General features: G+C 39.2%; 1 protein-coding gene across 1 annotated transcript in view; it reads left to right on the top strand.

Moving 5' to 3' along the window:
- Nucleotides 1-13528, top strand: part of LOC105915870 (ELKS/Rab6-interacting/CAST family member 1) — a 217104-nt gene that overhangs the window by 176748 nt on the left and 26828 nt on the right. The gene's annotated exons all lie outside the window — the stretch shown is intronic.

The raw sequence follows: 13528 nt of genomic DNA, 5'->3' as shown, positions 1-13528 counted from the left end.
TTTTTGCACACCAGAGTTCAGAATTTGTCTTCATTCATTTCATGTCATGTCAGTGTCAGTCTTTATAATCATTGTATTATATAAAGAGCTTTTTTTTATCAGTTTTTGTGGACTAAACATCACTCAGATAGTGGATATTCTCTGCAGTCTTCTGGGGTGGATGAATAACACAGCGTGCCTTAAGTTCTGCTTGGAGGAGCCATAATGCTAACCAATGCGCCTACACGTGAGCAGTCTATGCAATCCTCTGCCTGTAATGAAAAGATTCTGGCAAGGAGGCTGAAATGAACAAGAAAAAAAAAAAAAGAAAAACATACTATGAGACCAAAGGTAGTTGTGAGCTCTCAAGGCTGTTCACTGACACTTAAGTAGCATTTCCAAAGCTGAATCCTGGATCTGTAGCGATAATAAGGGTGAAGGAGAGAAAGTACATGCAGCAACAAGAGGGGGTTATATTGCACCTTTATAACAGAAGCAGCACAATTAATAAAAAAAAAAAAAAAAAACGGGCTTCATAGCCTGTGTGTGATCAGCTGAAAAAGAGTTAAAAACAAATAATTCAGATTTTGTGTGGGTTTTTCTTTCTGACTGCACTTCCTAAGGTATATGCTCAGAGTGTTGTATCTATCCATCATCCATCACCTGGGGGTAAAGTTGGAGTTTGACAAATTATTATTTTGTATGTTTACATTATGACTTGTACAACTAACTTATATCTGATAATCAGTATCACAAATAATTAAGTGTGTCGAAATGTTAAGCACCTTTAACTCCTGTTTTAACAAAATATTAAATACCACATGAGCCACACAAGTTGGCTTAAGTGCCACTCAGGTTCCACAGAAGCCCAGAGGTTCCCCATCAGATCTAAGTTGATCCCTTCTTATTAATTCGATGTAGCACCTTCCTGCTGAGAGAGCCAGCACACCCAACGTCTGTCCACCGTCGTTTCTCCTTTCTATCATCACCAGCAGCTACGTTTGCCTTCCTGGCATGAGAGGTGGTTAATTTGCCATAGCACATTTCATCCAAACAGTGAGCGCCTGTGTGTTTGCCTGTAAAGGGGATTCTGAGCTGCAGTTGGAGAATGAAGTGCAGCAGAGGAGCACAGGAGAGCAGTTTTAACACACACCAAGCATTGTTGAGAACACTTTTATGGCCACAGGTTGTGCTTCAGACACCATGCTGAAAAGAATTGGTGTCATGAAGTTTTTTTTGTTTTTTTTGTGAGTTAGGAAGAATGAAGGAGATCTGTCATTTAGTCAAGATGCTAATAATCATTATGAGTGTTTAAAATCAAAAAAGGGTTGATCAACATACGCAGCAAAATGCAGCTGCAATTCTTGACCATTTTTAAAATTCTTTTCCATGAAATAGAATTTTGGCCAAAAGACAAGTATTTTGTTTGAGTAAAAAAGATCACACCAGTAAATATCCTACATTTCTACAATATTCCACAACACCCTAAATGTCAATTATCTAGTGAAGTTTTCAGTAATTTATGTTGTCTGAAGTCTGTTTAAGATTTTAGTTAGTTCAAAATATTTGCCAGTGACAGAAGTGGAATCTTTAAACATTACCGCATCCTTTTCCTCTTCATTAATCTTTCAAGGCTTCCTTTATGACAATTGTCTCACATTCAATTCAATTCAATTCAATTTTATTTATATAGCGCCAAATCATGAAACATGTCATCTCAAGGCACTTTACAAAGTCAAGTTCAATCATATTATACAGATTGGGTCAGATTATACAGATTGGTCAAAAATGTCCTATATAAGGAAACCAGTTGATTGCATCAAAGTCCCGACAAGCAGCATTCACTCCTGGGGAAGCGTAGAGCCACAGGAAGAGTCATCTGCATTGTACATGGCTTTGCTGCAATCCCTCATACTGAGCAAGCATGAAGCGACAGTGGGAAGAAAAACCACCCATTAACGGGAAAAAAAACCTCCGGCAGAACCGGGCTCAGTATGAACGGTCATCTGCCTCGACCGACTGGGGTTACAGAAGACAGAACAGAGACACAACAAGAGAAACAAAAAAGCACAGAAGCACACATTGATCTAGTAATCTGTTCTACATTAGATGGTAGTAGCGGGTGATCCGTCTTCTCTGGATGATGTCACAGTTAACAGAACGCCAGACCAGGTGTACCTACTATGAAGAAAAAGAGAGAGAACAGAAAGTTAAAGCAGAAATGACAACACATAATGCATAATTGAAGAACAGTAGAACTCAATATAGTGAGAAAATTAGATCCTGATATACTCCAGTAACCTAAGCCTATAGCAGTAAAACTATAAAGGTAGCTGAGAGTAACATGAGTCACTAGTTATAATTTTTGTCAAAAAGAAAAGTTTTAAGCCTAGTCTTAAAAGTAGACAGGGTGTCTGCCTCACGGACCAAAACTGGGAGTTGGTTCCACAGGAGAGGAGCCTGATAGCTAAAGGATCTGCCTCCCATTCTACTTTTAGAGACTCTAGGAACCACCAGCAGACCTGCGGTCTGAGAGCGAAGTGCTCTGTTAGGAACATACGGGGTAATCAGAGCTCTGATATATGATGGAGTTTGATTATGAAGGGCTTTATACGTTAGAAGAAGAATTTTAAATTCTATTCTTGATTTAACAGGAAGCCAATGAAGGGAAGCTAAAATTGGAGAAATATGATCCCTCTTGTTGATTTTCATCAGAACTCTTGCTGCAGCATTTTGGATCAGCTGAAGGCTTTGAACTGCATTTTGTGGAATTCCTGATAGTAAAGAATTACAATAGTCCAGCCTTGAAGTAACAAATGCATGGACCAGTTTTTCAGCATCACTCCTGGACAGAATGTTTCTAATTTTGGCGATATTCCGGAGGTGAAAAAAGGAAACTCTGGAAACCTGTTTAATATGGGATTTAAATGACATGTCTTGGTCAAAAATAACACCACGATTTTTTACTTTATTACCAGAGGCCAGGTTAATGCCACCCAGATTAAGTGATTGGTTAAGAAGTTTATTTTTTGAGGACTCTGGCCCAAAGATTAAAACTTCGGTCTTGTCAGAATTTAGATGCAGGAAATTTAAAGTCATCCAGCTTTTGATGTCATCAAGACATGACTGCAGTCGAAGTAATTGATTGGATTCATCAGGATTTATGGATAAATATAGCTGAGTATCATCAGCATAACAGTGGAAATTAATCCCATGCTGTCTGATAATTTTGCCTATCGGAAGCATATATATAGTAAAGAGAATTGGTCCAAGGACTGAACCCTGTGGTACTCCACAGGTGACCCTAGAGTTTGAGGAAGATTTATTATTAACATGAACAAATTGGAATCTGTCTGACAGATAAGATTTAAACCAGCCTAATGCTTTCCCCTTAATCCCTACAGTATGTTCAAGTCTTTGTAGGAGAATATTGTGATCAACTGTATCAAACGCAGCACTGAGATCTAACAGGACAAGTATAGACACAAGTCCATTATCTGAGGCCATGAGAATATCATTAGTGACCTTCACCAGAGCTGTTTCAGTGCTATGATGAGCTCTGAAGCCTGACTGAAACTCCTCAAGTAGGTCATTACTTTGTAAATGTTCACAAAGTTGATTAGCAACTACTTTCTCAAGAATTTTAGATAAGAAAAGAAGATTAGATATAGGTCTGTAATTTACTAACTCATCTTGATCAAGAGAAGGTTTCTTAAGTAAAGGTTTAATAACAGCTACTTTCAAAACCTGTGGTACATATCCATTTACTAAGGATAGATTAATCATGTCTAAAATAGGACCACTGATCAGAGGGAATACCTCCTTAAACAACTTGGTTGGGATTGGGTCTAACATACAGGTAGAAGGTTTAGATGAAGCTAAAATTTTAGATAGCTCAGAAAGCTCTACTGCTTCTAAACAGTTCAAACACTGCACAGATTCTAAAGATTCCTCCAATGATGCCTCACTTACTGAGGACGAGGTAATCATGTTTGGGAGGATGCCAATTATTTTATTTTTAATGGCATCAATTTTATTTATGAAGAATCCCATAAAATCATTACTACTGAGAGCTAAGGGAATGGATGGATCAACAGAGCTGTGGCTCTGGGTAAGTTTGGCAACTGTACTAAAGAGAAATCTAGGATTATTTTTATTCTCTTCAATTAATGATGAAAAATATGCTGCTCTAACTCTGCGGAGGGTCTTGTTATACAACAATAGTCTGTCCCTCCAGATTAAGTAGGATTCCTCTTGGTGTGTAGAGCGCCATTTTCTCTCCAATTTCCTAACATTGTGCTTCAAGGAACGCAGCTCTGAATTAAACCAAGGAGCCAGCTTCCTGTGAATAATCACCTTCTTTTTCAAGGGAGCTACATTGTCTAATGCAGAACGCAATGAGGAAGTCACATTGTTAGCAAAGGTATCGATTTGTGAATGGGAAGAAACAGCAATGCTGCCATCTACAGGGCATTTCTGCAATACTGAGGATATTAAGAAGGGGACAGACTCTTTAAGTTTTGATACAGCATTATCCGATAAAAATCTACTATAATGGAACCCTCTTTTGGGGGTGGAGAATTCAGTTAGATTAAACTCAAATGTTATTAAAAAATGATCAGACAGGACAGGGTTGTGAGGAAATACTGTTAATTCTTCACAATCAATGCCATATGTCAGCACAAGGTCTAAAGTATGGAGCCGAGAGTGCGTCGGTTCATGCACATTTTGAGCAAAACCAATTGAATCTAGGATAGTTTTAAAGGCTACACTAAGGTTATCACATTCAGTGTCAACATGGATGTTAAAATCACCCACTATAATAACCTTATCAGTATTTAACACCAAATCAGATAAGAAATCTGACAACTCATCCAAAAACTGAGTGTAAGGGCCTGGTGGACGATACAAAACAACAAACAGAAGAGGTTTTATTGCTTTGCAGTTTGGATGAGGGAAACTGAGGGTTAAATGTTCAAAAGAACTGTAATTATTAGTTGGCCTGGGACTAATTAATAAATCAGACTGAAAGATAGTTGCCACTCCTCCTCCTCTTCCCACAGATCTGGGAATGTGGAAATTTGAATAACTGGAGGGGGTTGACTCATTTATACTAACGTAGTCCTCTTGTAGCCAGGTTTCTGTGAGACAAAACAAATCAATCTGATTATCAGAAATCAATTCATTAACTAACAAAGTCTTTGGAGGGAGAGACCTTATATTTAATAGACCACATTTTATTATTTTATTTTTAGGTTCAAGGTGAACCATATTGATTTTTATTAGGTTTTTAAGATTTGTTCCTTTTAGATCAGTTTTTGATCTGTTAAGTTTTGGCCGTGGGAAAGACACCGTCTCAATAGGATAATGGGTGGGTAACAGTACAGAAGCTGCAGAGAGGTGTGTTAAACTACGGCTCTGCTTCCTGGTCTGGACCCTGGGTTGTCAGCATTTAGGAGGACTAATAAATCCGGCCAAATTTCTAGAAAGAAGAGCTGCACCCTCCAAAGTAGGATGGATGCCGTCTCTCCGGATCAGACCAGGTTTTCCCCAGAAAGTTCTCCAGTTATCAATGTAGCCCACGTCGTTTTCTGGACACCACCTAGACAACCAGCGGTTGAATGATGACATGCGGCTAAACATGTCATCACTGGTCAGATCAGGCAGGGGACCAGAGAAAATTACAGAGTCCGACATAGTTTTAGCAAACTCACAAACCGAAGCAACACCAACTTTGGTGACCTCTGATCGGCGTGACCGGGTGTCATTACCGCCAGCGTGAATAACAATTTTGCGGTATTTACGCTTATCCTTAGCCAGTAGTTTTAGGTAGGATTCTATGTCGCCTGTTCTGGCCCCTGGTAGGCATTTAACTATGGTCCCTGGTTTCTTTAGTGCCACATTTCTTATTATGGAGCTGCCAATAATTAAGGTCGGCTCCTCGGCGAGATTGTCGCTCAGAGGGGAAAATTTATTAGAAACGCAGATGGGTTGGTGGTGATCTGGGGTCTGTAATCTAGAGCTATGCTTCCTACGAACTGTCACCCAGCCAGCCTGGTTACCAGGCTGCTCGGGTGCTACTGCTTTAGGTTCGCTACGTGAAGTTACTCTATGCGGCTCCGCGCTAGCAAAAGAGCGGCTATCAGCTGGTTTTTCAACAGCACGGAGCCGGGTCTCCAATTCTGACACCCTCGCCTCCAAAGCTACAAAAACACTACATTTATTACATGTACCATCATCACTAAAGGAGGCAGAGGAATAACTGAACATCTGACACAGAGAGCAGCAGATAGGAGACTTAGTCAGGGACGGAGAAGCCATTATGAGGCTAAGGCTTGGCTAGCGCTAGGCTAACGCTAGGCTAAAGCTAGGCTAACGCCCTATTATCACGCCAAAGAACAAACCGTGTGAAACACGAGGAGTTCCCAAACGTGATGAGCAGCCACAGACAATGTTTTAAAAGTGCTTATGTTTGGAAACAGATGTTACAACAAAGAGGTTTAAAGATAAAAAGCGAGAGAGCCTGGAGCAAAGCTCCGTCGTTCACACAGCAACAACAGGAAGTGATACAATACGCCTTACCGCAAACAGGAAGTCCGCCGGTGATGTAATGTCGACACAGTCCACATTGTAAAGCTTTGTACATTTTAATAAATGGGTCTTTTATTTACTACTTATCGATAAATAAAGGATCATTATATACTAAAATAAATTGTGTTTCAAAATAAAATCTGGATATGACGAATACAAAACATATTTTTTCACAATGTAAACAAGGATCTGGTCCATGCAGATGTGTACAACAGCAGCCCTGTACAATTTCTTCCTTCCTGGTAACTTGCAATCAAATTTATTTAGGAATCATCAAGGTACGATACTACAGGTTACTACATTTTTCTGCTGTAATAGTCAGCTTCAGTCTGCATTATAATGTGTATTATTAGCAACATTAGCCTCCAGTAGCTCTACAACTAAACAAAGGAGTTTGTTTCATTGCTTCACTATTTAGTTGAGCCATCAGCTGTTGAACATTTTTCCACGTTAACTGTACCACAGTAGAACAAAGCGTTGCCTGGTGGAGATCTGTGCACCTGTGCACCCCATCTTGACTTGAGAGCTCAGACAAACAGACCTCTGTCATTGGGCTGTCTCTGTTTGTGAAGCTAATATTGAAATGGACAGCGTTGGCTTATTTCATCCGGGAGGTTTACTACTTCACTGTTGCAGATATACGGCCTCGTTATGTTGCTCTGAAACATCAGGGTTGTAGTGTTAGCTCGTAGCATTAGCACAGCTAGCATGTGACATTTTGTTTTATGTTGTTTGCATCTTCCTTATAGGAAAAGTGCCTCAGAACAACGCTTTTCTGTTTGCCTTGTCAGCTAAAGAGGATTGCATATGTTTCCATCTGGCTGCACTTAACCTGTTAGCGAAGTTTAAAACTCCCAGAAGCAGATCGTTTTGGTCTTTGCAGGGAGGGAAGGAGCCCTGCCGTCGGAAGAAGCATGACAGTTTGGGCTAATGTGAAGGGTTTATATCGATTTTGAATGCAAATGAGTATCTTTGAATGTTTTTTTTTTGTATTTGTTATATCAAGATATCAGTTACTTTGACAACCGTAGTGAACAACTGTGTCAAACCAGTGACAAGGTTTCCCCCAGCGCATTATAAGCCTGGTGGGACGCCAGGCTAAGCGTCGTCTGTTTATTTTAAATGTGTCGATGTTTGAGAGCGATAAAAAACTGAATAAAGTTTCCGTCTGGGAGAAAACCTCCCTGTCGAAATGGCTAACACGCTAGCCACTGTTAGCTCAATGCACATCACGTCCGCTGCACCCCTCCTTCAAGCCACATGACGCAACGCCACCCCCAGCTACTAACCCCCCCAAGTGCGGACCCTCCATGGTAGCGCACGCACTTCCCAGAACCCACAGTGACACCTACCACCAAGATTAGCCCATTCTTTGGGGGAAACCCTGAGTGTGATCAATGCCAAGATACCAATTTTAGACAAGATTTATATTGTTTAAAACCTTTATCAATGCAGTTCCAGTGCTGTGGTGTGCCTTAAATACTGACTAGAAAGCACTGAAGAGTATTTGTAATCATAAAGGAGTTATTAATTCAAAAGGAACAGTCAAAGCTCCCGCTCTCTTTGTGGTCCACCTCTGTAAAATGATAAAAAGAGGAACATCTTGGAGTCTCCATGCCAGCGCTTTATTTTATTTTCTGCGCGTCTTTACCGGGGATGCCTGTACTAGTAGAGGACGCTGTATGTCTTTTTGAGCACAGCTCCCTCAGGGCTGTGTGAGGGAAGAATAGTCCCAATTTCATCATATCATTTGGCTGTAGTGTTTTTCTTTCTTTGAGTCCAGTCGGCAGAGATTGCTGAATGCTTCTCTTTAGAGTTCTTTCATACCACAGTGAGAATCCTTTAGGGACACATGAGAGCCTAATAAAGCGGCTCAAGCTCACGCAGTATAAAGCTATGCCTCCCCTGGGGTTGGTTCACAAGACACTGAAAACCACTGCAGAGCCATTAACCACACACACTGATTACCTGACAGCTACAACGACAGCTAAAACTTAGAGATATTGAAAAATGGCTGAATTAATTATGTTGTGGAGAGTTTCAGATCAGAGTTTTGGTTTTCGTATTTCTTTTTATTATTCCCAAATCTCGTTTTCCTCTTGGATCGATTCTGGGGGGAAATAGAGGACTGTTGTTATTTCTCCACAAATGTCTTCTTTGAAACACTTCATTCCGTTCTTGGTGCCTGTTTCTAGTTCGTCTTGTGTTTGATCCTCAGAGCTGTGCTGCAGGTCTGGAAAGTGTCGACAGAGTTATTTTTTATTTATTTTTTGGCTGTTTGACAGAGTAATATAAATTAAAAAGTGTGAGATAGCAGCTGGTGACCACATGCTAGGTTTGTTTTGAGGCTGTAAAGCTAACTCTGTAGAGCTGTCTTCATATAGGCTGCGTAGAAGTTTTGCAACCCAGAACATGTAATTTGTCTTTTATTTCATCTTTACCCCCTCGCCTCTACTAACTCCATTTTTCCACTGAATGGAAATGGACAGGAATAGATTTTTTTAATGGACTTTTTCCCACTGACCACTCTTCCCTGGAAACCCTGCAACAAGACCTTCTCTCTTGGCTGATAACAGTAGTAAATTGCAATGTATTTGATTCCGTGTGCACTGCAGGGCTATTTGCATTACCGCATAGCTTGATCTTATTTTATGTATTAGGTGCAAGCATGTTTGTGTTTGCAAGAAACTAGCTGTTTTGTTTCAAGAAGGTGCTTCTTATGACTTTTGGAGATAATCAGGAGCAGCTCAGAATTCAATCTAGTGTGCACATGTGTGGGTGTGTATTAATGTTTTTTGTGGTAGCTGTCAATAAGGTGAAATTAAAGGTGACAGATACTTTGATTCACTGTCAGCTTTTATTGCGGATTTAGCACAGAGAAGAGAGAGTGCATAGAATATTTTAGCATGAAAGCCACTCACATCCACATTGATTAATTTGTTTGTCAGCATTCTAAATCACATGAAGGTACCGAATATTAAAAGTTGTACATATGCGGGGTCTTGTGTTTTTGGCTTTTATTCAGGTCATCTGAGGAAGTTTTCCTTCTTACTAGCAATGCAAAGGATATTCTGTTGCAAAATAAAGGAAACTACCATTTATATTATAGTTGATGCAGATGTCACAGTAACACCTTGGATGAATACACATGCCACTCATTGTGTAAGCAATTGATGTTGGTTTCATAATAACTATAGAATAATGTGACTGTTAACTGGCTTGTCAGCCATTTGTAGTTTATGTACAGTTCTGGGCAAATGTCTTGTCTCGCATACCTTCAACTTAATAGTTTCACTTTATATTTAAAAAGCCATATATATATATATATATATATATATATATATATATATATATATATATATATATATATATATATATATATATATATATATATATATCAAAATTACTCTTACTTTTTCTTTGGGCTTTTTCCACGTTTTTCCACGTTGTCTATGCAGTGCTTGTGCCTGGCCCCATCAAAGCAGTGTTTGGTTAAAGAATTAGAAAAGGGGACGAGTTGAGGACAAAAGAAAAGATGGACGAGATAAAACAGGATCATAACGTCCCTTTCTTTACAAACTAAGGGAAAAAAGCTGAGCCTTATAATTAAAGAGAGAGAGAGAGAGAGAGAGAGAGAGAGCGAGCATCGAGTTTTCAGCTAATAGCTGTTTGAGAATCACCTTCTTTGACTTAAAATACTATTTACATGTTGAACTGTGGTATTTTTGGTATTTGTCAGAACTCCAATAAACAAAATGGGGAACAAATTGTCCTTGTGATGGGCTTCTGTAATGAACTGACCAAGGATTTTATTTAGAAATATGTTCTTTACTTTATCCTTTCTGGTTTGTATCAACAAAGCACTGCTGCATTTCTCTGAGTTGATTAATAGATCACAGTTATAGCTTGAAAATACTATGTTTAATAAAAGGAAAAGATGTTCAAATAACCAATTTTGAGCTCTATGTTTTTCCTGATACGCTGCTAGAATCATAAGCAAATGCACTATTGTACCAACATACGCAAAATGCAAATAGTACAATCAGTATTAAAATATAAACGGACATCTGACTTAACATACTGTCTTGATAAAGAGCATCAGCAAATAATGTCAACAGAGACAAGATAATGTGTCTAAGTACTGAAAAGAGTGACGGGTAAAGAGCAGAGATGGAGTTCACACAAACAAAATGAAATGAGTGAAAGGATCTTACTTTTTATTCTGTTTGCATGTTTGCTGGGTGACGATGAGCACAGAAAAAGTTGGTGTGGACGGCAGCGCTGTGTTAAATATAGCTTACGAAAACACAACTTGCGCTGCTGGCCCTCTTAAAATGCTTCCTCTGCACTTAAATCCTGGTATTCCACAAGGGGAAGAGTTTGGTCTGTTTGTTTTATCTGTGTTGCTGTGTGTCTGTCATGGGCGCGTCTCATGGGGGGTCCTGCCTCAGATCCCTTAAATACTTGCATCTCGTCCTCTCCTCTCATCCCTGTTCCCACGCTAAGCAGACACACAACATGGTCTATGCCGTTTATTTTTATTCAATGTAATGTTTCTAAAAATATATATTCATTATAAAAACTGTTATATTAAACTATTTCAATTCTGTTGTTCAGAAGTTGTTTTCTGTAGATAACACAATTAACGAAATATAAGGATTTATATAGTTAAAAATCTACAAATATAGATAACTGGAAAGTGAAAAATATTTTATTACATTGAAATGCATATCAATTACATTTTGTAGATAGCTCAGCTTAATGTAGTACTATTTCATTTGCATTTAACCCATCTGATCCAGTACTTTACAGAACCTTGCTCTGCTGCAATTAGAACTGCAAGGTTTTTGGGGGGTTATGTCTCTACCAGCTCTGCAGACCAAACTACAGACCCACTTCTTGCCTGATTCTTTATGGAAATGTTAGTTTTCAAGTCTTGCTGTAGGTTTTTTGATTGAGGCATGTCTGGATTTTGACTGGACCTTTCTAACACATGAATATGTTTTAAAACCATGCCATTGTTGCTCTGGCTGTAAATTAAGGTGGGTTTTTTTTTGCCCTATCCAACAATGTTCAACTTTTGTCGCTGTCCAGTGGCACTACAGCCATTTATCTGGCTCAGCCGTGAGGTACGCCCTCAACAGGGTTATGTTCCCCAGGCTGTTTCCTTTTCTGCAATATAGGATGAACCCAGTTGTATTTTTCTTTTGTAGAGGAGACATAAACGCAAGATTTCAGTCAATTCCAGCTAAGTCTTCTGGCTCTTAATCCTTGTCAGTCACAGACTGCTTTGAAAATATCAAAAGCCCTTCAATTTCATAACCAATAAAATTTCTGGGAAATAATAGATTCAACAGCGCGATTTGAAACGCGACTGTCGCGTCTCGTGCGTTGGGTTTTCAGCGCGGTGGCGATGAAGGCCATTAGTCGTTTGTCGCTCCCCGTGTGTCGCGCCCATAACAGGTTTTCTTTCACCTTGTGTTTATCTTCATCCGTTTTCCCATTAGCACTGTACAGCCTTCATGTTGATCTTGCAGAAAAGCATTCCCACAGTTTGATGGTGTCAGCACGTTTCACTGTAGGGATGTTGTGTTCAAGGCTGATGTGCGTTTTGTTATTGCCACACATGGTGTTATACATGTTGCCCAGAGAGCTTCATTTTCGCACATTGATATTAAGTTGTGACGCACTTAAAATCATTAATTTTTCTCAAAAATGTATAGTGCGCCATATAATCCGATGTGCCTTATGTATGATTACCGTACTTGTGCTTACTGACTGATTTTATGTGGTACAATGCACTCGAAAATCTGTCAATATACGGTTATATACGGTTATACACTGTATATAACTGATGCACCCTTTCCTACTCCTGACTATTAACTGACTATTGAGCCGATGTGACAAGTGAATTTCTCCAATGTGAGATCAATAAAGACTATCTTATCTCAAAATGTGTAAGTACAACTTTGGTAAGCAACGAAGCTGCTCCGCTCAATGGATATTCAAAGCATTACGGTACAATGTGTGCCTGTAATGGCTAAACTAGAAGAGCATTAATGTAAGGCATCCTGCACCCAGTGTACGCCCTAACAACAATTAACCTAGTAAGGTAATTCAATATAAAAGCTACGTTTATTTTGGCCTTATGTTAGAAACAGGGCAGTGTAGTCCAACTACTCCGTCCTCCAGACAGAGACGGATAGCTCTCCTTCTCAGGTAGTATGTGTGTACGCGGAAGAGCGGAGTGATATTACACACTTGGGAAGAATATTTAATGCTCCTTATAATCCGGTGCGCTTTATGGTCCGAAAAATACAGTATACACAGTTGATTATATATGATAAGTAGGTGTTTTCTGAAGCCAATTGGTTGCACTGGGTTTTATGATTAGTTGTATTAAAGCAAAGGGGGCCCAGTACAACATCGTCCTGCACATTGGATGTTTTTTTTTTTTTTTTTTTTTTTTTTTTTTTTTTTTTTTTTTTGTAAAACACTTTCAAAATCTACTTGTCATTTTCTTTCAACTTTGCAGTTATGTGCTGCTTTGTATTGGTACATCACTCAAAATGTCAATTAAATGCCTGGAGGTTTCTGGTTGTAACACAACAAAATGTGAAATGCAAAGCTCTATGAAACCTATCTGAGGATGTAGCTCTTTTGGTTGCATTTCAATTCAACAAAAGATTTATCCATATGAGTTAAATAGCTGTCATCTTTGTGTGTGCCATAGTTTTACACTGTTTTTTAAGTCGTCACTAACATCACATCCAGTTTACTCATGTAACATATGAGTGTGCTGCCGGCCGTCACCATACACAAGCTACGCACACTACCCTGATTCCTTTCTACTCTTCAAGTCTGCATTTCACCTACTTCCATCCATATCGGCATGCCCTTCTGTTTCCAAAACTTGTGGACTCCTAAACGGGCCGTCAAGATTGTTTTTGCACTTTTA

Source organism: Fundulus heteroclitus, chromosome 17 (assembly GCF_011125445.2).
Source record: "Fundulus heteroclitus isolate FHET01 chromosome 17, MU-UCD_Fhet_4.1, whole genome shotgun sequence".
In the NCBI taxonomy this organism is placed as follows: domain Eukaryota; kingdom Metazoa; phylum Chordata; class Actinopteri; order Cyprinodontiformes; family Fundulidae; genus Fundulus; species Fundulus heteroclitus.
The sequence above is the reverse complement of the archived record's forward strand: the minus strand, read 5'-3'. Positions and strand labels throughout refer to the sequence as shown.